Here is a 22,437-nt window from a genome sequence, read left to right as displayed (position 1 = left end):
TTTTGGTAATCCCATAGTGGAGGAGAAACACCCAAAAGGTAGATGCAGCCTCTGGTGGCAACGATGCTCCCACTGTGCATATGACGACAAAGGTTGCTCCTGCGACATCAGACGACGATAAAGGGTTTTTCGATGACAAAAGGTATGCCGTCAAAGGGAGCTTCTGTTACAGCAGATGGTGCATCGTTTACTGCTTAGGGCGAAAATAGAACGTTTGGACTTTGAAGAGTTAAGATCATCCTCGCTTTTCTAGATGAAAGACATTTTTGTCTTTTTTCTCAAACCGTCGTTTCATGATGGGAATGACGGGAAAAGGTACTTAAGTCTTTGCAACAACACTGGACTTTGAGGCTAAGTGATGCCGACACACACAGAGATAAGAGCCCCTCGTGCTTATATACGCCGCGCTCATTCGAACCCCCGAAGAGGCACCTGCGTGTTCGGGGGAACATATAACTTGCTTCGGTTTCCATGAGAGTCATCCACTTGTCCTCAACGATTGACAGGAAGTTGGGGATGCACGCCCACCAGTCTTCATATATAAATCTTTCCTTTTTGAGCCCACTTCTGAATTCAACCATGATTGGACATGATTACTCGTTAGGTCATAAAATGTGTCCAGAAATGAGGGGATGACTAGGGCCCATTCCATTTTTCTCAGTTAAGGAAAGTGCCTCTTGTTGGACCAGAAGAATAGGACACCACTTAGGGTATCGTAATACAAATTTGTTTGTGAGAATACTTTACGAAAGCGATGCATCGCTCGAGAAGCTTTAACAAGCAAGTTGCAGTCATGTGGGTGCATGATAGTGCTGAAGTGGCTTGCCCAACAAACTATATGTAAAGGCTCTGTTCGCGTTTGGATAGAGCCTGAAGTCTGGTGTTCAGGCTTGGCTCAGTTTGTTAAGCTCGTGTCGAACCCGTGCATCGGCTGTCGTGGTGAAGTGAGGGGAAAGTTTGTTCGAAGGGAGATTGAGCGAGTGGTCTTCTGTGGGCGGGGGGGGGGGGGGGGGGTGCGAGACACAGTGCGATGGCACCGGGGCTCAAGAGTATAGTGGTGGCCTGGTGGGCGACAATGTCGGAAGATCACAGTGGAGGAGGGGTCATCGGTCATCAGGTCAAGGTGAGGAAGAGGTTCATCAAAGGGGGATCGATCGAGCCAACTAAAAAACCCTAGTTCTACTATTCGAGAAGGGGTAAAGGGGTGGGATCAGGGGCGTAGCTAGGATTCATGTGAGGGGGGGGCAAACAGGGGTGTAGCAAAAAAAAAAATATTTGTGCGATAGTCGGGGGTTCGGGGGCAGCGCCCTCGATTTTTTTTTTTTAGATAAAATAAAAAATGGCTACAATTATTAATAAAAATTTATTTTATGTGGACAAATCAAACTATTTGCTGCAGTCAGGGCTGGGCTAGGACTGGGAGCTACGCCCCTGGGTGGGATAGATCGGTAAAGGTCCAAAATGGCAATAAAACAAACTGAGCCTTATCGGGCCTACCAAGGCCTGCTAGAGATCAGTATGAGCTTAACCGAGCTGAGCCCGATTTAGATGTGCATTCCTAGTTGAAGTTACCAATTAAGCACCAACGGAGAAAGTTCTTATTGCACTATCATGTGTCACATTTATGGGAATGTTAAAAATATATAGTAATATTGTTCGTTACTTTATCAATGTTGATGTTGGTTTCCAAAAAAGTCCTTTCATACCTTTATTACTTTAGGGTATGTTTGATGGCCAACGGTTGATGCGTGACCACTTTTTGGAAAGCGGGATTTGACACCTACTGGCATTTAATAGTTTTTTTTTTTTGTAAAACCGGTCTGATTGATGCACATTTACTGTGGTTCAACAAAAATTTTTAAAGTCGGTTGAAAAATCGAGTCACCTATGGTTTTTATCCAATTTGATGCAAATTCATATTCGGTTTTTAAATATGATCAGATTTTTAACATATTTCAAACAGTTGGCACTAAAGACGTTGGACACAATAAAAACATATCTTTAACCAATATATATATATATATAACCAAATACCCATTGACACACTTAAAAATAAATTAGCCACTGTCCACCCTGGCCCCAAACCTTGTCTTGGAGATTTCAAGGTCAGGGTGGGCAGGTGCCCACCGTGACCCTTACAATTGGCCCCAGACTGAATGTGAGTAATATATATATATATATATATATATATATATATATATATATATATATATATATATATATATATATATATATATATATATATATATATATATATATATATATATATATATATATATGTTGGCTACTAAGGAAGGTATGAATATAATGAGTTAGAAATCATAAGTGCAAGTTCGACTCAATCTAACCACATAGATGTTTTCAATATGGTTTGTTTGCTAAGGATCAAGCCCTGGATCATACTTTTTTAATGTTAAAATGTGGTCTTTTGAGTTATGAAATTTTGGTACATTGTGGGCAGTTGATTTTTGGACCCTTTTAAAAACTTAATTATTCATCATAATCACATGATTAAAAATGACTTTACTACTAAACAAACCATGCAAATCACATCTTACAAAAAATTGATTTTTTTTGAAAAAAAAAATGATTCCTACTCATTAGTTTCATACCTTCATTAGTAGCCTATATATATATATATATATATATATATATATATATATATATATATATATATATATATATATATATATATATATATATATATATATTATTTGGCATGGCTTGTGCATTGGGAAGCACAATTAAAAGAGAGTGAGATCCTGATGCTTGAATTGAACTCAATCCAACACATATCAACACATGATCATCTCAACGATAATATAAAGGAACAGTGATTGTGTGGAGATAAAATAGCACTAGCCAATGAGAAATATATGACTGAAAGAGGGTGACCAAAATACTTGATTTTTCCACCTAAAACATCAATTATAAAGAGTGCCGGCACTACTCGTAGGATGCAGCTCAGGTGAGAAATGAATGGATTGAGGGTGAGGACTTGTTTTGCCATGTCATTGAGTACTTTAAAAGTTGTTTCTCTTTTTATCACAAGGCTGGGACACTCAAGAACCTACCCTTTAATCGTTTTCCTTTACATCATGCACATTTTCTGAAAGCCTCATTCACATATAGGGATGGCAGTGGGGCGGGCGGGGGACAAGGTCTCCACCCCCACCCCGCCTCAAGATTTTATCCTCCACACCCGCCTCCATCCCCGGCGGGGATGGATTTTATCATCCACCCCCGCCTTCATCCCCGTTTCATGTCCTCCATCCCCGGTTCAAACGGGGATGAGGCGAGGCGGGGCGGGGCAGGGAAAAGTGCACGTCCATCCCCGCCTCCACCCCCGGACAGGGATAGATTTTAACCTTCGTCCCCGCCTCCATCCCCGTTTCATACCCTTCATCCCCGGTCCAAACGGGGCGGAGCCCCGCTTTCCCCCGGTCCACTGCCATCCTTATTCACATAGGAACAAATAAAGTGTGCCATCTAGAGACTTCCCTCCTCTAAATCACCATGTTCGAACGAATTCCCAACATTGTTCTTTCTTATGATCTAGTAGGACTACAAGGAAGGCCTTATGAGCGAGTTTCAGCATAATGGTCAATTAATGCTCAAAGTGATCAGTAAATCTCTACTCATTCATATTTTAGAGAAGACCTAATCAAACCGCTAAATTGGGTAGGTCAAAATTGAGCCTTGTACATGAATCAAGAAGGGATTCATGTTTAGATATGAAAGGGCCTAATCCAAGGTTTCTAAAGGGACTTGGGGACATGTATTGGGGTCTGATATAGGTGCTAAGGTCATATAATTTAGGGAGGGTGTTGTGTGTTCTCCCCGAAACACAAATTCACGTGTTCCTGTGTACGGAGGAATATCTTGGGACCCGCGATAATTCATATGTCAATGTTGCCCATGAAGACTTTATAATAAAATAACATATAAAAAAGGTAGATATGCTTTTGACGGAAATATCCTCCCGTAAGATAGATATGTGTTGAACGAAAATGTCCTCCCACTCTCCATATATACATTTGCACGTTCCGCCTTTGTTGTAGCACAAGCTAAAAACAAAGGCAAAAGAAGGAGGAGGAGGAGGAGGAGGAGAGGGAGAAGCAAAGAAAGACACTTGTTAGATAAAAAACTTTTTCTGGTTCGTTCCTACCTCGTGGAAATAACTATAAATCGAACGATTGGTTCGATCATTGGTGGGCGTCAAGGGGGATTTGTCGGCCATCTCCTTTTACACTCTTCTCTTCTTCTTCATTTTTGTTAGGCAGTATAGAAAAAGAAATGAAGCACAAACATTCCAACAAGTGTCATTAAAGCGTTGTGAGTATCTTTCCATGTCATCGTGCTATTGTTGAAGAACGTATGTCGTCGTGAGTGTCATTAAGGCATTTTGTTATTCCAGGTAGATTTTATTGTTTCAACGGTTGGAAACTTGAAGACATTTGTAAGATGTTGGGACCTGTTGATAAGAATGCTTGGTTACAGATGCGAGCAAGGGCCTCCACCCTATCCGGTATCGTCCATTCACTTAGTATATGCAATGTAACACAAATTGCGGTTGTAGTAACATGTATATCAATTTGTGAGATATTGTTTTGTTTGTAATTGTGATCATCGCAAAATTTTTCCTCTTGTAATATTCTCTCTCTTCCTTCTCTTTTCTTTTCTAACCTCTTATTTTCCTCCTTTTTGAAGGGAGAAAGATAAAAGATAGAAAGAAAGAGAGAAGAGAAGAGAAGAGAAGAGAAGAGAAGGAGAGAAACTCTTTTGCGGGTCTCACTTGACCTTAATTTAGAAAATTTTTGAAATGACTCGCTTCCGTTTTTGAAATATTTGCAGGAAAACTGGGAGACGGGATCCGCTCGTCGGTACGAGGTTCGACCGTTCCTGGCGCCTTTACCAAGGGTAATCGAACCAAGGGTCGAATTTATGCATTTTGCTTTGCTAAGAAATTATTCTAAGTCTAAATGCACAAAGAATCATACTTGTGCCATGAAAAGATGTATGCTTCTTTTTAAAAAAGATGTTTTTGAAAATTTCCAAGTGTTTTGAGATGAACTTGGTAAGGGAGTGAAGAAATGATTGAATCTAACTTTAGAACTTGAGATAGATCAGAGAAGTTCTAAGTCTTTGGGGGGATAAATCTTGACTTTGGAAAGAGAATAATTTAAAGCCGAGATAAAGGGGAAGGAAAGGAAATTTTTCAAGGTTTTTGAACTTGGAAGAGGTAAGATAAAAAGTGGAATTGAATTTAAGATTTGAAATTTGGAATGGATCAGAGAAATCCAAATGGTATAAAAATGAATTTAAGAAATCTAGACATGATTTATAAAGGGATCTGGAAATGAACTGAAATTGGATTTGAAAGTTGGATTTGAGAATAAAATTTGATTTGAAATCTGGAATTCAAATCCGAAGTTTGGATCTTAAGATGGATTTAGATCTGCAATCTAAGATTCAAAGTAGATTTGGATTGTGGATCCTGAAAAATGGATTTTGAATCTGAAGTCTTAAGATCCGAAGTAGAATTGGGTTCTGGATCCTAAAAATGGAAAATTGGATCTGAAATCTGAGATCCAATATAGAGTTGGACTCTGGATCCTAAGATGGATTTTGGATCTGAAGTCTGAGATCCAAATGTAGAGTTGGACTCTGGATCTTAGAATAGATTTTGGATCTGAAGTCTGAGATCCGATATGAATGTTGAATCCTGGGTCCTAAAATGGATTTGGAGTTAAATTCAGAAGATGAATCAAGAATTCCTAAGTTTAATTTGAACTTTGGAAAATGAAATTTAAAATTTTGGATATACAAATGAATTTCAAAGTCAAATTAGACCTTGAATTTTTGAATTGAGAATTTAGAAGATGAATCAAGAATCTCAAAGTTAAATAAAACTTTGAGTTTGATTGGAGTTTTGAATATAAAATGAATTTGGAATTTCAAAGTCAAATTGAACTTTGAAATCTGATTTGAATTTGAATATAAAATGAATTTGAAATCTCAAAGTTAAATTGAACTTTGAGATTGAAAATGAAATTGAATTTGAAAATGAAAAAGGATGAATAAGAATTGAAGATAGATTGAGGAAGATATTTACATCACTTGGAGTTTTTGAGAAAGGAATTTTGAAAATATGATACAGTTTTATCCTAAATGATGAATAAATTTAAAGAATTTAAAATTGGATTTGAAAATCATATTTCATTCTTCAAATGAATTTAAATAAGATTAGTTATATAATACACTCCTGACTATGGTCATTGAATGTATTATATAATAGTCATATCTAAATTCAAAATGAAAAATAAAATACCTTTTTGGTGCTTTTATAGAATTTAAAATGAAATTAACTCTCAATATACCCTGACTATGGCCATTGGTATATATTTTGAGTTAATTTTAAGTTAAATTCTGATAAAAGAAGAAAATATTGAAGGAAAATATGATGAATTTTGAAAAATGGATCCAGTGTTATTTTGTAAAAGATAAAAATACTAAGTTTTGTCCACACCCTGACTATGGCCATTGATGTGGATCATCAACTTAGTATTCATTATCTCTAACGAAATGGTGCATGTGCCATTCGTGTTTCACCATTGTGAGAATTTTGAGAAATAAAGGCGAAAATGCATGAAAACAAATAATTCATGATATTTTATAATGCTCATTCATTCTACCTAAAACAGGAAATGTAAATTCTCATTAAGGTCTAACTATTACAATACATAAAATTGAATTTACAACTCTCAATGATGATATTTTCCACATATTTCCTGCGAAAATGGAGCTAGCAAAATATAATGGATGCACATGAAAAGAAGTTTATCATTTTGAGCCTAGAATGCAACTAATGGAATGCACATGCATATATTTTACACTTAATGAGAAAACATGCATAGGTGTCTAAATGTAGCATTCATGCTAAATGAGGAATATATATGGCATATTGGACAATGACAAATGCAAGGTCATCTATGTAGATGGCTGAGAATGCTTTTAGTGAAGTCACATATATTAATGGGGACATGAACATAGATGTTGGCAAGTGTTTATGATATGATTTTAGGTAACCCCATGGATCGGTGCAACTTTAATGGCTTTGTTGTGATATATTGAATGTAAGTGCAAAGGAGTGCTAGGTGACATCTATGTGCTGTAAAGGTGAGGCTACAGGTGGGTGCATCTGTGATGTGAATACTGTAGTGTTGGGTGGTATATAGCAGGAAATCTTATGGGTATTCAGCAAGGTAAAGAAGGAGCCTAGAGCTGAGCATGGGTATTGCTATAATTGATAGCAGGTGGAAGATGAATGGGGAGTGAAAGTGGAGGTGTTGATAGTGCCGATCCAAGAAGTTTGCACTTAGACCAAGAAGAAGAAATCCCTAATCCTTTCACTTCGAACAACATATCCCAATTGTCAGGTCCATGAATTGAACTAAAAGCTTTAAGTGCAGGTACTGTCATGGTTGCTAAGATGGGGGGGAGAATCATGAAATTGCACTTTAATTCCACTGAGATCTAATTCCAGAACAATTTGGTCAGCATCATGGGAATTCTGAACAACACTCATGGCATCAAAACTGTAATTTATTTTTGTCCCTAGGGAGCTAATCATTAATATATTCTTTCTAAAGCTTAACTTATCATGACTAAAAGAACTAGACTTGCACTCTTTCAAACTAAAGATCGACACCAAAAGGAAAGAAAAAAAAAGGAAAAAAAAGTGAGCTCTCTAAGCTGTCAAGAGAACCTGAACTTGAGATTGTAAAGAAAATGAAAACTGATCCATAGAAAGAGATGCAGCTTCAGAGGAGCTATTCACATCGAAATTTGAAAAGCCAAATCTTTGGTGTCCATCTCCGGATATCAACTTTGGTTTTGGAAAAACCAATTTTTGAAGAATGAGAACTTTCAGTAGAATCAATTGGTGAGTAACTAGCTTGCTCAGCAAGTCTGCCAAAAGAAAGAAAATTTCAGCAATAGGCCACAAATACTGAGACAACAATGAACATCCATATCATTTACATAGATCATGACTTCATGGTGAATGGTGTATATATATATATATATATATATATATATATATATATATATAGATGAAACTGGAAAATGAAGTTTTTCTCTGCTGAAGGGCATTTAAGCTTTTCATTACATGGCATATTAGTTTCATAATCCACGCTACTTATATCAAAATGGAACAAGGAGCTCTCTCTGTTTAAGCAATTTTAAGAACCGAAAGCTTTGCCTCTCAAATTGAATGTTTTGACATTTGTCTCCTCTGCAGAAAGTGCAAACTTCTGACCAAGTGCTCGATGTGCCTTCGAAAAAAAAAATCCAGATCTCCTAAAGTAAGAGCCAACTTTATACCTTTCCCTGCATCATCATCCTTCAAATCAATCATGAAAAAGTGACACATTTTACTTCAACAGAGATGAGGTACTGGAAAACATTACATCTAACTGGTGATAAGAACAACTGTCGAGTGTCAGGCAACTCAGACCTTTCTTTCTTCACTCGCTCAAAACTTTGTTGTGACATCACAAGGCAATTTTGCACCATATATTGAGGGGGGAAATTTCAAGACTACTGATAGAATATCACATTGAACCTCTATATATAAAAAAAAAATGAATCAACTCATCTCTTCAGGTGAATAGATGGTGAAAGTTCCATAGCATGGCTCCATCTAATGGAGATGGAACGAGGTGAATTGCAGCCACACAATGAGGTCATTTTTGGAAGACATCAACAACTTGACCTCGAACTGGTCTCACTATCAGAAATACTTATCCAGGTAACATCCAACGAAGACTTCATCACATCATCGTTATTGGGTGTTGGTGCCAACGGATGCCCAGAATTTTGACAGCAATGAATGTATATGAGGTAAAGGGGACAACTAATAGCAGAAAAAGATAGAAAGCAATGAAAGTAGATATAAACAGAAAATTTATTATAACTATGGAGATGCCTATAGGCGCATATGTAAGGATTCCAATCATGAAGTAAGCCAATAAAACAGTTATAATCTTAGAAAATAAAGAGAATCAACATAATTAATTGAGAAATTCTGCAAAAAGGGGGTCCTAACGCAGTAGGGATAAGTAGAAGTGATTAATGCTACTAACAAAGATTGTACAGGTAACCAGCAGGTGAAATGCAGGAGGTGGATGTATATGAAGATGCTAAAAAAAATGAAATGCAATTATTTCAATGGTCATTTGATACATATGAAATAAACAGATAGCAAGGTTCTTACCTTTTCAGATCTTTTCAGAGAGCTGAACCTCTTTTCAAAATAGTAAATGTTATGCTGAAGGCTGCGAATAACAAATATTTTCTCCGCTATTGGACCCAGAGATGCATAAAATATTAACACAGGAAAGATTTTCCCTGTTAGGCCAGACCGACAACCCTTTTGAGGAATCCAAAATACACCTCCGATTGTTGTTTGAGTCTTTGGAGGAAGGAAAAGGAACTGCAGGAATCCTGGATGTTGGCCATTATAGATGCAGGGGGAAGACCTTTTCTGCTAATTGGGGAAGAACCAGAAGAAAACCGGAAGAAGGCATGTGATTCGATGGAGAATCTGGTATTGCAGAGATTCTTCAGCTGGTGCTCATGAGAACCAGAGAAAAGAGAAAGATGAAGAAGGCTTTCGTTGCCGGGAGGGTCGATTTCCTCCAGTGGATTAAAAAAAGAGATGCTAGTTAAAAGGGAAGGAAGGTAATAGAGAAGAAATCAGAGAAAAAAAAGCATGAAGGATTGAAGAGGAAGAAGGAGCTATGGTGGGGTGAGAGGTGATCAGAGCGGGGAAAGAAGGATGAAGCGGTGGTAGGGTGAAGACGGGCCCTTTACCCCTTCTCGATACCTGCTTATATCGAAGGAGGAGAACCATCGAGAAGGGGGGGTTCGGTTGAGGATTGAGGGTTGAGGAAGAGGCCATCCCCGATCGAAGGGTGGATTGTGCGAGATGGTGATCGGGCGGCAATGGAGGGGAGATACCAGAGTGAGGGAGGCGGCTCTCTTTTCCTTTTTCTCATTTACGAAGGGTTTTCAAAAACCCTAAAAGAGGATTTTGCATAGGACCCCCTCTGATTTTTGAGTTTTTACAAAAAGGGGCTCTCAGGGCTTTTTAGCAAAAATTTGATTTTTAAAGTTTAAACTAATTCATTTTTTTCTCAAAATTTTTCCATTTTTTTGGTTTTTGGTGTTATTTTTCCAGTTTTTTTGTATTTTTAAGTAGAAAACCTAAGATTTGTGAGAAAATAAGGATTAAAACTATTTTTTTTTGTGTTTTTGCAAAAATATTTACAAAAGGGAATTTTTCTGAGAACTAAAAGCTATTTTGAGAAAAAATCTTCAGAAATGGGTTTTGATCTGGATTTTGAGGAAATATGGATTTAAAGCACCGGATTCGAACCTGAAAACGATTTTGAATGGATCAATATGGTTTTTAATCCAGAAAGTCTGAAGAATTTGCTTTGATTTCTCAGAAGATGGAGTCAGGGGCAAAAGGGTCATTTTGTAAATCTTTAAAAAATTTGGGGTGTTCACAGATGCCCCTCTTTGCTACTAATTAAGCCGGTTGAAAGCCGAGCTTAGTGGCAAAGACAACACTCTAAATTTTGAAAATGCCCCAGTCAGCAGATCTGAAACTGGGTGTGGAAGAATTAATTTTGAAAATATAGCTTCTCAGGCTTTGAAACCTTATCTTGAATGGTTTTGGGGAGACGAAATCCTCGAAGATGATATGATTGAGTAGAAAATGAGGAAATCGTGATGAGACTTTAGATGGAAATTCTGAAATGGTGGGAAATGAGAATTTTAATCAGGTCTCATGGGTGAGACCAGATACTCTTATCGGAATGATTCAGGTTTAGCCCTTTGTAAACACCCCAAATTTTCACCCTCATCCAGTACTTACATTTCATGTGTCATTGCATATCATTGCATGCATTTTTGCATATCATTTCATTGCATTGCATGTCATTGCATCCCATTTTCGAGATCCAGCACTCCTGTTTTCAAAACATTCAATCCAGATTTGAGTTTTAAAACTTTTCTTTCAAAAACAATTTCAAAACCTGGGTTTTTATTCAACATTCTATCATTTTCCAACCCCAGGACCTCATATTTTGAAATACTTTCTTAGAAAACGATCTGGATTCATTTCAAACTCAATTTCAATTGATTTTAATTCTCAGATGAGGCCCATTTAGGTGGTGTCGCTTCTGGATTTCTTCACTTATCAAAAATCTCAAAAAATCTTAGAGTCCTAATTGGATCAGGACTCTTTTTCCAGAGTCCAGTCGGATCATAACTCTACTTTTCACTACCTTTTTACCTGTTTTTGAAGAAAACCTTTCAAAATCTTCTGTTTTGGCCAAAATTTCAGAGTCCTAGTTGGATCAGGACTCTTCTTTAGAGTTTCAATTGGATTGGAACTCTAATATTTTACAACTATTTTTATCCATTTTCAATCAAATCTTTCAAAATCTTTCAAAATGAGTCAGAAACTCAGAATTTCAGTTAAAACAGGACTCTGTTCAGAGAGTCCTAGTTGGATCAGGACTCTGATCCTGATTTCAATTTTGAGAGAATCTTTCAGAAATCTTTCAACATACCAAAACTATTACACTTTTATCAAAGAATTTCAAAATTCTGAGGTTTTATCTCAGAGTCCTGATCAAATCAGGACTCTACCCCAAAGTCCTGATCAAATCAGGACTCTACCCCAGAGTCCTGATCGAAGCAGGACTCTATCCAAAATTGATGTTCTCACTTCATTTTCACTGGTTTTCAAAAGCTTTGCCCAAATTTCATCATTTGCCTACCAGAAAAACCAAAATTCTTGGAGTTCTGATCAAATTAGGACTCTTTCTTAGAGTCCTAATCGTATCAGGACTCTGAACCAAAATTCAATTTTATCGTGTTTTTAACTGTTTTTCAAAATTCTTTCATTTGTTTTTCAGAAAATACCAAAAATCTAGAGTTTTAGTCCGATCAGGACTCTGTCCCAGAGTCCTAGTCCAGTCAGGAGTCTGTTTTGAAGTTTGTTTTTATTCCTTTTTTTTCTATTCCATTTGTTTTCAAAAATTAGGTCATTTTGTAGAGTCCAGTTAATCCAGGACTCTAATTTAGAGTTCTGATCGAGTTAGGAGTCTAACTCTGACTGTATTTTCTGACTTGTTTCACCATTTTCGATGAAATCTTTTCAAAAATTTCTTTATTTGGCTTTTAAAAACCAAAATCATAGAGTCCTAAGAGTTCAGGACTCTAATTCGGAGTTCCAGTTCGCTTGAGACCCTATTTTCAAAGATCTTGAATTTCAAATACTGATTTTAACCCCTTTTCAAAGCCATTTTCAGTGTTTATTTCAAAATTCTTCAAAACTCGATGTGGGCCCACTCAGTTGGCACCATATCCAAAGGAGTTCTGACTCGGTTAGAACCCTATGCTATTTCAAAAATTCTAATTTTAAGTTTACTTTTGAAAATCTTTTGAAAACTCCTTCAATTTCAAGTTCTAAAATTGTTTTTTGAAAAACTCAAGTAGGGCCCACTCAGGGTGGCGCCATATTCGAGTAAGTCAGGGCTAGACTAGGGTTAGTCAGTGTCTTAGTTAGTGTTAGGGGTTTAGAAGAGTTAATATCATTTTGAAAACCCATTTTGAAGTTTAGTTTTTAAAACTAGTGTTTTTAAAGGTTTTTAAAAAACCAAATGTAGAAGATGCCAAGTGGCATCACATTTGGACTTTCTAGGGTTTAATTTGGGGTTAATTAGGGATTAATTAGAGTCCCACCTAGGCTATAATTCTCCAAAAAATCGTTTCCCCCTTTATTGGATTTATTAGAAAGAGTTCTAAAAAAATAAAACTCCTTAATTAACCCTAATTAAGGAGGTTTTGAAAACCTATAAATAGGGGACTTCAAGAGGTCAAAAGGGGCTCCTTTTCTCTCAAATTTTCGTGGCTTCTCTCTCCTCTCCAGCACCTCCACCTTCCTCTATTGCAGCTGCAGCCCCAAGGTGAGTTTATTTAATATTATTTTATTATTTTTTTATTAGTTTTTATGATTTTTCAATAGATTTCACCATGGAAACTCTTGTGTTCATGGATTTAACCATGGATTTCATCCAAGAACCCCAAAATCGACCCAAGAAGATGATCTAACTCAGTTTGAGGGTAATTTCAAGGATTCTAATCCATTAGAATCGATGAGAGGTACGTTTTTCATGTTCTTAACCAACGAAACGTGAGATTTACCCGTTAAATGGGTTAAATCCATGATTTCAAAGGTGGAAGCAAATTCCAGCCATTGATTCCCTGATTTTATTTTATTTTCATGGTTTATTTATGTTTGTTTTACGTTCTATCGCATAGAAATAATTTTTATTTACTGTTTTATGGTTTATTTTATTGTTTTATATTAATTAATGCATAGTTTTTATAGTTTCTTAGATTTCTGTGTGTTTTAGGTTTAGAACAGTAAAGATAATGTTATTTCGGATCGGATTGGTATCTCCCTGGTTTTAAAGGCTTTTTCAGATCTGTAAAAAGAAAAAGTTTTGTTTTCCTGTCTATTTGTTCTCTGTAAAATTTAATAGATTTTCATGGAAGTTTGACCCCTGGTTCAGGTCCTGGACTGAGACTGGTTGGTGAACTAGGTCAAAAATAACATATTTTTAGGGTTTGATGCTATTTTTGGATTAATTTAATGCCAAAAAAATATTTTTATAATTCTAATTTGATATTAGGGTTATCACAAGTGCAGGTACCAATTTTTAGGATTTTTAGAATCCGTTTGATGCTTGAATGGCTTGAATTGCAAAACAGGGCACCCGAAGAATTCTAAAACACTGCAAAATCACAAAAAATTGTGATCTTCTTGGATTTTCGTGTATAAGCATATATTTTTAGGGTTTAATCATGTTCATAATCATATTAGTATGCTTTAGGTTTAATTTGATGTTCATTTGATTTCATTTACTGCATAAAACCTAAGTTTTACCAAAATCTATTTAAAAAAACCCTGATTTCAAGGCCATAGTCTTGCTATCGGGGGCAATTTGGTCATTTGACCTCAATTTCGAAATCCCTAACCTTAGTTTTCATGTGTTTAAGTATGTCATATCATATTTTAGCCTAGTTTATTTGCATTTGAATTTCAAAACTTGCATTTTACCAAATATCTTTCTAAAAACCCTAATTTCAAGGCCATAGTCTTGTTATTAGAGGTATTTTTGTCATTTTGACCCCAATTTCGAAATTTCATATATTATCTTCCTTATTTATTCAATTTTATTTCATACTTTATCATTTTGATTTAATGGAATCATGGCAAAAAGGCTTATATCTAGCAAAATCCAGTAATTTCTAGATATTACTGGATAAATCTAGAAAAGCCAACATATCATCACTAACAAAGTTTTCTAGTTTTGTAGGTACATTGAAGACTTTATTTTTCATGTATTTAAATTTCAATAGTGATGTAAACTAAATTAAACTTTGGAATAAGAATTTACATTTCCTGCTTAGCTTAGGCAGCATTGCATATAGTTTATTTTTTTAATAATGTTAATGTGTGATGGATGATGATTCATGCATATTCAAACTCACTATGGTCTACACGAATGGCACATACACTAGCTTTTATGAAGTTTATTAACTTGGTGGAATTCGTATTTATGGCCATAGTCAGAATATGAAGGATATCCAGATTTATGATCTTCACATTAGCCACATTCAGCCTACACTCTTTGTCTAACTTCAAAAATGCACTGCATTTCTCAAAAATACAAAAAGTATTTCTCAATTCCTCAAATCCATATTCATTCATTTCATGCATTTGCCAATTCCAATTCAAATCTCAATTCAAAGAAGTTCATTTTCTCAAAATTTTCTAAGTCATATGAAGAAATCGATTTTCTCAAAATATGGATTTGCCAATGATATTTCAAGTATTTCCCAAGTTCCAAATTCAATTTTCTAAGTTATATTTTCAATTTCAAAGTTTGAATGCAAAGAAATCAAGTTTTTCAAAGCTATTTCACCTTTCTCAAAATCGATTTTCACAAAATCCTTATATTTCTTCAGAAATCGATTTTCACTTTCTCAAATACAGTATCTCAATCATGATTCACGATTTTCAAAGAGTTTATTTTCCAAATATTTTCCAATCTTTGAAGCAAACATCATGTTTTCAAATATGCATTTTCAGAAATTCATAGCACATGCCTGATTCTATGTGCATTTAGAAATTAGAATATGATTTAGACAAGTTGAATAGAGCAGAGCAGTAGATTGATCCTTGGTTCGATTACCCCTGTTAAAGGTGGCAGGAACGGTTGAACCTCGTACCGACAGGCGAGTCCCATTCTTCAGAATTATCCTGCATTTTAAAACAAAGGTGAGTTATTTTTAAAAACTTTTCAAAGGTCAGTTTGACTCGCAAAAAGTTAAAAATTTTGCGATGATAACAGGTTTGGCGACCGTGATGGGACCTGTCTTCGCCTGATCAATCTAATGCTCTACTTAGTTCAAATTGTCAAAATCGATTTCCATGGAATGTCAGCTTTGCTTTATGATATCATGTGAACCTAGGAGCCTAGACTTGAACCCAGCTGACATGGAATGCATATAGACTAGGTATGATTTGGTAGGACCATATTGAGGAGAATTATTCATGCTCACATAGACTTAGGTCTAATACAACACTCCTCAATTTAGGAATTGTCAAAATTCTATCTCTTTAGGACTTAGAGCCCTCTGTTTTCTTGTATGTGCTCATATTTCAAAAATCACCCTACCTATATTGTCCCGGTCTTCACGTTGCTGGGCTCTCTTCCAAAACCATAGTTTGGGACAAAGCCTCACAACTGGGCCACCTATTTGGGTGAAAACCCCCTGCCACGTACCAAGGGCCATAGTCCAACGTATATCGGCAGGTGCTCAAGGATGTTGGGAAACTTGAACCTAGAACCGGAGAAATTGATTTTATGCCACGTACATCGAGCCTTGGCTTGAGTATATAGGCATAGCATGATTGGACACAGTTGATCTGAACCTTAGAGTTAGGATTAAGGTCTTACAGCTATTTCAAAATTTGTGCATCTAGAGTCAGCTTTTAGGGAATGCTGTATGTGCATACTTGTTGTAATTGAATGTGTTATAGTCATTTCTTTGTTATTTTCCATATTTTCCCAATTTTTTAAAATACTGGACGATTTTCAAAATTCCCCAATCCATGTCCATGTACTGTCCATGTTTTAAATCCTGGACGATTTTCAAAACACTTCATTTTATGAAGTACTTCCTTATATTTCATTAAACCCTGGACGATTTTCATAAAATTCCTCCATTTTCCTCAAAACTTCAGGTGATTTCCCATCTTTCCTGTCTTCTGGATCTCGAATTTTCTACTTTATTTTTATCCTGCCTGCATTTTTCTCAAATTTCCTGTATTTTCCCAAGTCTTATTCTAATTTTTCATGTTTTCCAGTCTGATGGCATCCAGTCAACTTGATTCAGTCTTCCCTGAGGGTCACATCTCCTACGAGGTGCGACAAAGTCTTCCCGAACATCGAGTGCTCAACACCGGATCCTTCTTTCCCCGGTGGTATTATTCATGGCTCAAAAACTTCTATCGTATGTTTTCGGACCATTTGGACGATTGTGGGTTAGAATTGGCGTTCACAGTGGGAAAGCAGACAATCAACGACAACTTGATCCATGCACTAGCAGAACGGTGGAATCCGAGCACTTCTACCTTCTGGTTCCCATGGGGAGAGATGATAGTATTGATAGATGAATTTTCAGAGATTATGGGATTGCCCGAGCCAGCCGGTCAGCCTGGAGATCCATTGGAGAAACAGTTTTTGATCAATGTCAAGGGTCTGGATCCCCGAGAGGCTTTAGCTCGCATGACAGGATGTAAGTCTTGGCCATTGATAGAGGAGGATGGAAACAAATATGCGGACCTGCTCGAAATCTACAGACAGTATGAGATATTTGTAAAAGTCAGCTCGTTGTCCAGGACAGCTTGAGAAAGAATTCAGCATGTGATGGTTCTGTGCACGGTGGGATTGGCTTTCTTTCCCGATGGACGGAATTATATGGATATCAGAATAGTTCAGCTTCTAAGGAGGTGAGGAAGTCGACAGACCAGCCGCCTCTCGATAGCCATGGCCGCACTCGCCTTTCTATACCGAGGGTTGACTCATTTTGCACTCGGAGAATCAATTCTAGTCGAAGGGTGCACCTATGCCTTGCAGTCTTGGTTCCTCTGGCATGTGCCAGTCCAAGCCAGTTCATTCAGATACAATGGAAAAAAGCTTTTGCCAGTTGCACGATACCGGTTCTTGATCGACAACCTTCAGGAGGAAGAAGTCGTATGGGATTACTTTGATCGTCAGGAAGCGCCTCCCAGATATACCTACGCTTATGGCAAGCGGTTCAGGCTACTTGGCCCGTTCTTCTACGCATACTATCATCCAGAGCGGTGCATCAGGCAGTTCTCTTAGAGGCAGAAGCGCGTAGAGATTCGTCCACTAGCAGGGGTTCTGCCAGAATTTGACCTCGCATCAGATCAGTGGTCTGGAGCATACCATTCTGCCAGACATGGCTGGGATTCCTTTGTCAATCTTACTATTTTTCCCGGCCCTCGTGTGTCTTCTGATTATCCGGAGTGGTGGAAAATTGTTTGTCCCCTTCTCCTATGTCAAGTGTATTATTGATAAAATCATGTTTTCAATAAAATTCCTTTATTTTACATCTCATCCATGTTTGACGACCTCGCCTAGGTAACAAGTCATACTTCCAGTTGTTTATTTTGCAAAGAATAGCAACACAATTGTCGTAATCCCAGCGACGACTCAATCCCTAGTAATGAGATGCTCTTTCAATTGTCTACCAAAATTCTCAATAAATATTTTCCTCCAAACCAAATTCCCTTCAAGAACCTAACCATCAATCCTACCTTGCAGAGAGCATCAGCAATATTCAAGAGAACATTTGTGATACCCGATGGTTCATACAAGATCCGGAAAGAAAACCTCATCAATCGAAGGTGTGGCATACTCGATCGCTTCAGAAGAGGAAATGGATTCTCCCCGATCAGCTAAAAATCAGGGACAGCAGGTTCAGGATGACATTGATCCTCAAATGTACGTCATGTTCAAGAAAATGATGACCAAGATGCTGGCAGAGCAAGCTGAGGCCAGTACTGAGCAAATTCAGACCAAACAGAAAGATAAGGGTCATACCGTCAAGAATATCAGCAAAAAGCAGAGTCGTCACGAGGAAATGTCTAATGAATCAGAATCAGCTGACGATGCTGACAAGGAATGTGAAAATAAACATGAATTCAAAAGGTCGACTCAGGGCCAGGGGTCGGCTTACAAATCCAAAAATCAGTCTGTTGATGACCCTACTCAGTCGCAACTAAAAGATATGATGAAAATGGTTAAAGATTTGCAGGCCCGCGACAAGGGCAAGAAAGTCTTCACCAGCGAAGACTTCTATGATGGCTTGGATGGGGACGACAATCTGGATAATCTCCCCAGAAAATTTATCAAGTTTGATGGTTCTGGCGACCCTAAAGCTCACCTCGCCATGTTTTTCGCTGAATGTTCACTATTCAAGCGTGACAATCGGGCACTCTTCCTTTGCTTCCCTCGCAGTCTGGAGGGAACGACAGCTAAATGGTACTCGGAGCACATCAACCCCATAGAGCTGAAAGAATTTGATAAGGTGGTGAATATGTTCATTGAGCGCTTTCTGTTCAATGCTGAGGCGCTCCCGACCCTCAGCCACCTCTGTGGCCTGAAACAGAGAGAAAATGAAAAGGCCCAAGATTTTATCCACCGCTGGAGGTCAGCTTGCAACAAGATAAGAGACCCCATATCAGAAGGGCATGCTTTGTCCTTGATTCTAAGCAATTTCTCGCAGCCCCTAAAAGGCCTCATCTCCACCGCACCATCCAGAACCTTTATAGAGTTAACAGAGCGAGCCGAATGGCTTGAATTGAGTATGGAGAATGGTTTCTACGAAGGTTTCACTTTCACCAAGAACAGCAGTCAGAATGAGTCAAAAAAGAAGACACATTTCACTAATTCTGTCAGTAATAAACAGAATCATCGCAAGGGGCAGAATAGAGACTTCTGTTATGGGGCAGGAGGTTCAAACAAGAATGACTAGAAAGGAAAGTCGATCCCGCAATTCAGCAAGCCGCTTCAGCTGGAGCAGGGACCAAAACCCCGAGAGAAAGTGAAGCACGAAGAATGGAGCTATGAGAGGAAGTTCACTCCATTAGATCAATCACTCGAGACTGTACTCGAGTACCTGTTGACCAAGGAGATGGTCAAATTGCCAGGGCTGGTCGATCCTTCCGCTCCTATGGGAAAATTCAAATACCAATTCTGCAAATTTCATCGAACAGTGGGGCACAACACTGAGAATTGCTTCGTTCTGAAGAACATTGTTCAGGACCTTATTGATAAAAATCTTCTGCTAGAAGGTGCGGAAGATGAAAATATAGATATTCTAAAAGAGCCATTTCCTCGTCATTCTACAGTAGTCATTACCGAATAGTCGTTTCAACCATAGGAGCATATCAGGCCATGCTCTGAAAATGATATGCAAGCTCAGCATCGGGTCCTGGTATTGCAACAGGCTCAGTCCAAGGCCCAGAAGATGAACCTTATTTCAGCTTTCGGCAAATTGAAAGTATCTGACAAATCCGCTGGGGTATCTCTCCAGGTAGCCAGAAGTATGCCATGGCTCCCTAAGCATCTCATTAAGTCCACCCCAAAGAAAAGCGGGTCATCCACTCTAAAGCCTATTACAGCATTATCCAATGTCTCAATTATGGACTTAACCCAAGCTTCCGCTAAACATCAGCAAGTATTAAATAATCTGTTGCAGAAAATCAAGGTGAAACCAAGCATAACTCTAGAAGACATGGCCCACATAGTCAATCAGGCCATGACTAATGCTCCAGTTACTTTCTCCGAGGAGGATCTCCCTAAACCTCATGTATTTCACAACAATGCCTTGTATGTTGTGGTTCGAACCAGAGGGATGAAAGTTCCTCATGTGCTGATCGATGGAGGCAGCAGCCTCAATATATGTCCGGAAATGACCGCCAAAGCTTTGGGCATAAAAGAAGAAGAATACATTCAAGATCCAATCCATTTATGGGTTCGACAATCATGGCCAAACAGCGAAAGGAAAAATCTTCCTGGAGATCTTCATTGACTACTCGGTCCATTCAATTATCTTTCACGTGGTCAATGTGCCGCCCACTTATAATCTGCTTCTCGGGAGACCATGGATCCACAACACAAACACAGTATCGTCTACTCTGCATCAGTGCATCAAATGGTCAAAAGGTGGTATGATCACGACAGTCTTAGGCGAAGATCCGGAGCAGAGGCTAGCACAACCCATGGTTCCCAGGCCCTCTTTCACTACTGATATCCCTAGCATTAGGGGTATTGAAGAGGTCAGTTTCGAAGAGGATTCGGGAATAATACAAACGACAGAGCAACCCGAGCATACAGTGGCTGCGACCCGATGGGGAGGCCCACAGTTCTTCAAGATTGGAGGACGAATTGATTATAGCGCACTTAAGGGTCATCCTCTATTCTCTCAATTTATGAAGGCTAAAAAGGGATTTGATTTACTAGTGAAGCACGGCTATCAGCCTTTTCAAGTCCTAGGCAAAAATAAAGATGGTCGTCTTGAACCAGTGATTCCTCAGCATTGCCCTAAAAGGGCCGGATTGGGCTTTAATGGCCGAAGATCTCGGAAGGGCACTGTTTTCATCAAGGGAACGCATTAGAAGAATTCATTTGTCTTTCCTTTTCTATTCTTTTGTCGGGATGATATCCCATTTCATTCTCATCATTGTCATTTTGATTAATTCTATCTTTCAATAAAGTTGCAAGTTTCCTTTGTCTATCTTGGTGCCATTTGTCTCTTTACTTATCAATATTAAATCTTCACAAAATTGAAATCATTTTGCTCTTTTATCTTTCCAATTATTTTCAATAAAAGCAATTTATTTCATGATGAGCAATTTCCCTAAATCAATTTATCCTCCAATTTTCAGAATGTCTTCCCGATCTATCAAGAAGCACGTCTTTAATCCAAAAGCCTGTTCGAAATCAACAATAATTCATCAGGTCAGAATAAGAACAGAATGTAGTCAGACTGCAAAGCAGTCAGAAGAATCCGCAGAGTTCGATTCAGCTCTTCAAGAACTGTCAGAATTTGCATCGGTTCAGAAGCAAGATGAGCCATCAACCTTAGTTCAAGATCTAACTGAGGATATCAATATCGGATCAGAAGACGATCCTAGAATCCTCAAGATTGGCAGTGGTTTGAGTCCAGGAGAGAAACAAAGGCTCACTAATTTCCTCAAGCAGCATGAAAAAGTATTCTCGTGGACTTATGAGGATATGCCAGGTTTAGATCCGAAATTGGTGGAGCATCGCCTCGTTCTGAATCCTGAGGCAAAACCAGTCAAGCAGAAGTTGAGAAAAATGGATCCTCGAATCGAGCAACAGGTCAAGGAAGGACTTGAGGATCTGCTTAAAGCAGGATTCATTCGAGCAATTGATTACCCAGATTGGTTGGCGAATATCGTAGCAGTTCCTAAGAAGAATGGTAAAGTACGAATCTGTATCGACTTCCGTGATCTCAATAAAGCCACCCTGAAGGATGACTATCCGCTCCCAAACATTGATCTTCTAGTCTATAGCACAGCCAGACATGCTATGTTTTCCTTTATGGACGGATACTCCGGATATAATCAAATCAAGTTGGCCGCTCGTGACCAATCCAAAACATCCTTTACCACACCATGGGGCACTTTCTGTTACACGGTTATGCCTTTTGGGCTTAAGAATGCTGGAGCCACTTATCAGCGCGCTATGGCCGTTATTTTCCATGATCAGATGCACAAGACTATGGATGCATATGTGTTATCATCGCAAAATTTATCCCCTCCCTTGCGAAAAAGAAACGAATTTCGCGAGTCAAACTCGACCAAAGTTTTGAAAATGATTTTGAAAATTTACTCGCCTCCGTTTTTAAAATTTGCGGGAAAATTCCATGGAATGGGATCCGCCTGTCGGTACGAGGTTCAACCGTTCCTGGCGCCTTTACCAGGGGTAATTGAACCAAGGACCAATTATGTGCTTTAACTTGACTCAAATATCTAAATTATGCTCTATTTTTCCTAGAATGCACAAAAAATCAGGCTTGTGCTATGAAATTTTGAAAAATGCAAGTTTGAGAAAATATGATGTTTGCTTTGGAAAATTGAAATGCATTTAGAAAAGGACTGGAAAATGCTTGAAAATGGAATTCCTGGGAAAATCATTGAAGTTCATTGGAAATCAGAAATTTGCATTG

The sequence above is a fragment of the Nuphar pumila genome, chromosome 11, assembly GCF_984573655.1.
Source record: "Nuphar pumila chromosome 11, dmNupPumi1.hap1.1, whole genome shotgun sequence".
Lineage (NCBI taxonomy): Eukaryota > Viridiplantae > Streptophyta > Magnoliopsida > Nymphaeales > Nymphaeaceae > Nuphar > Nuphar pumila.
Note: the sequence above shows the minus strand (reverse complement) of the source record.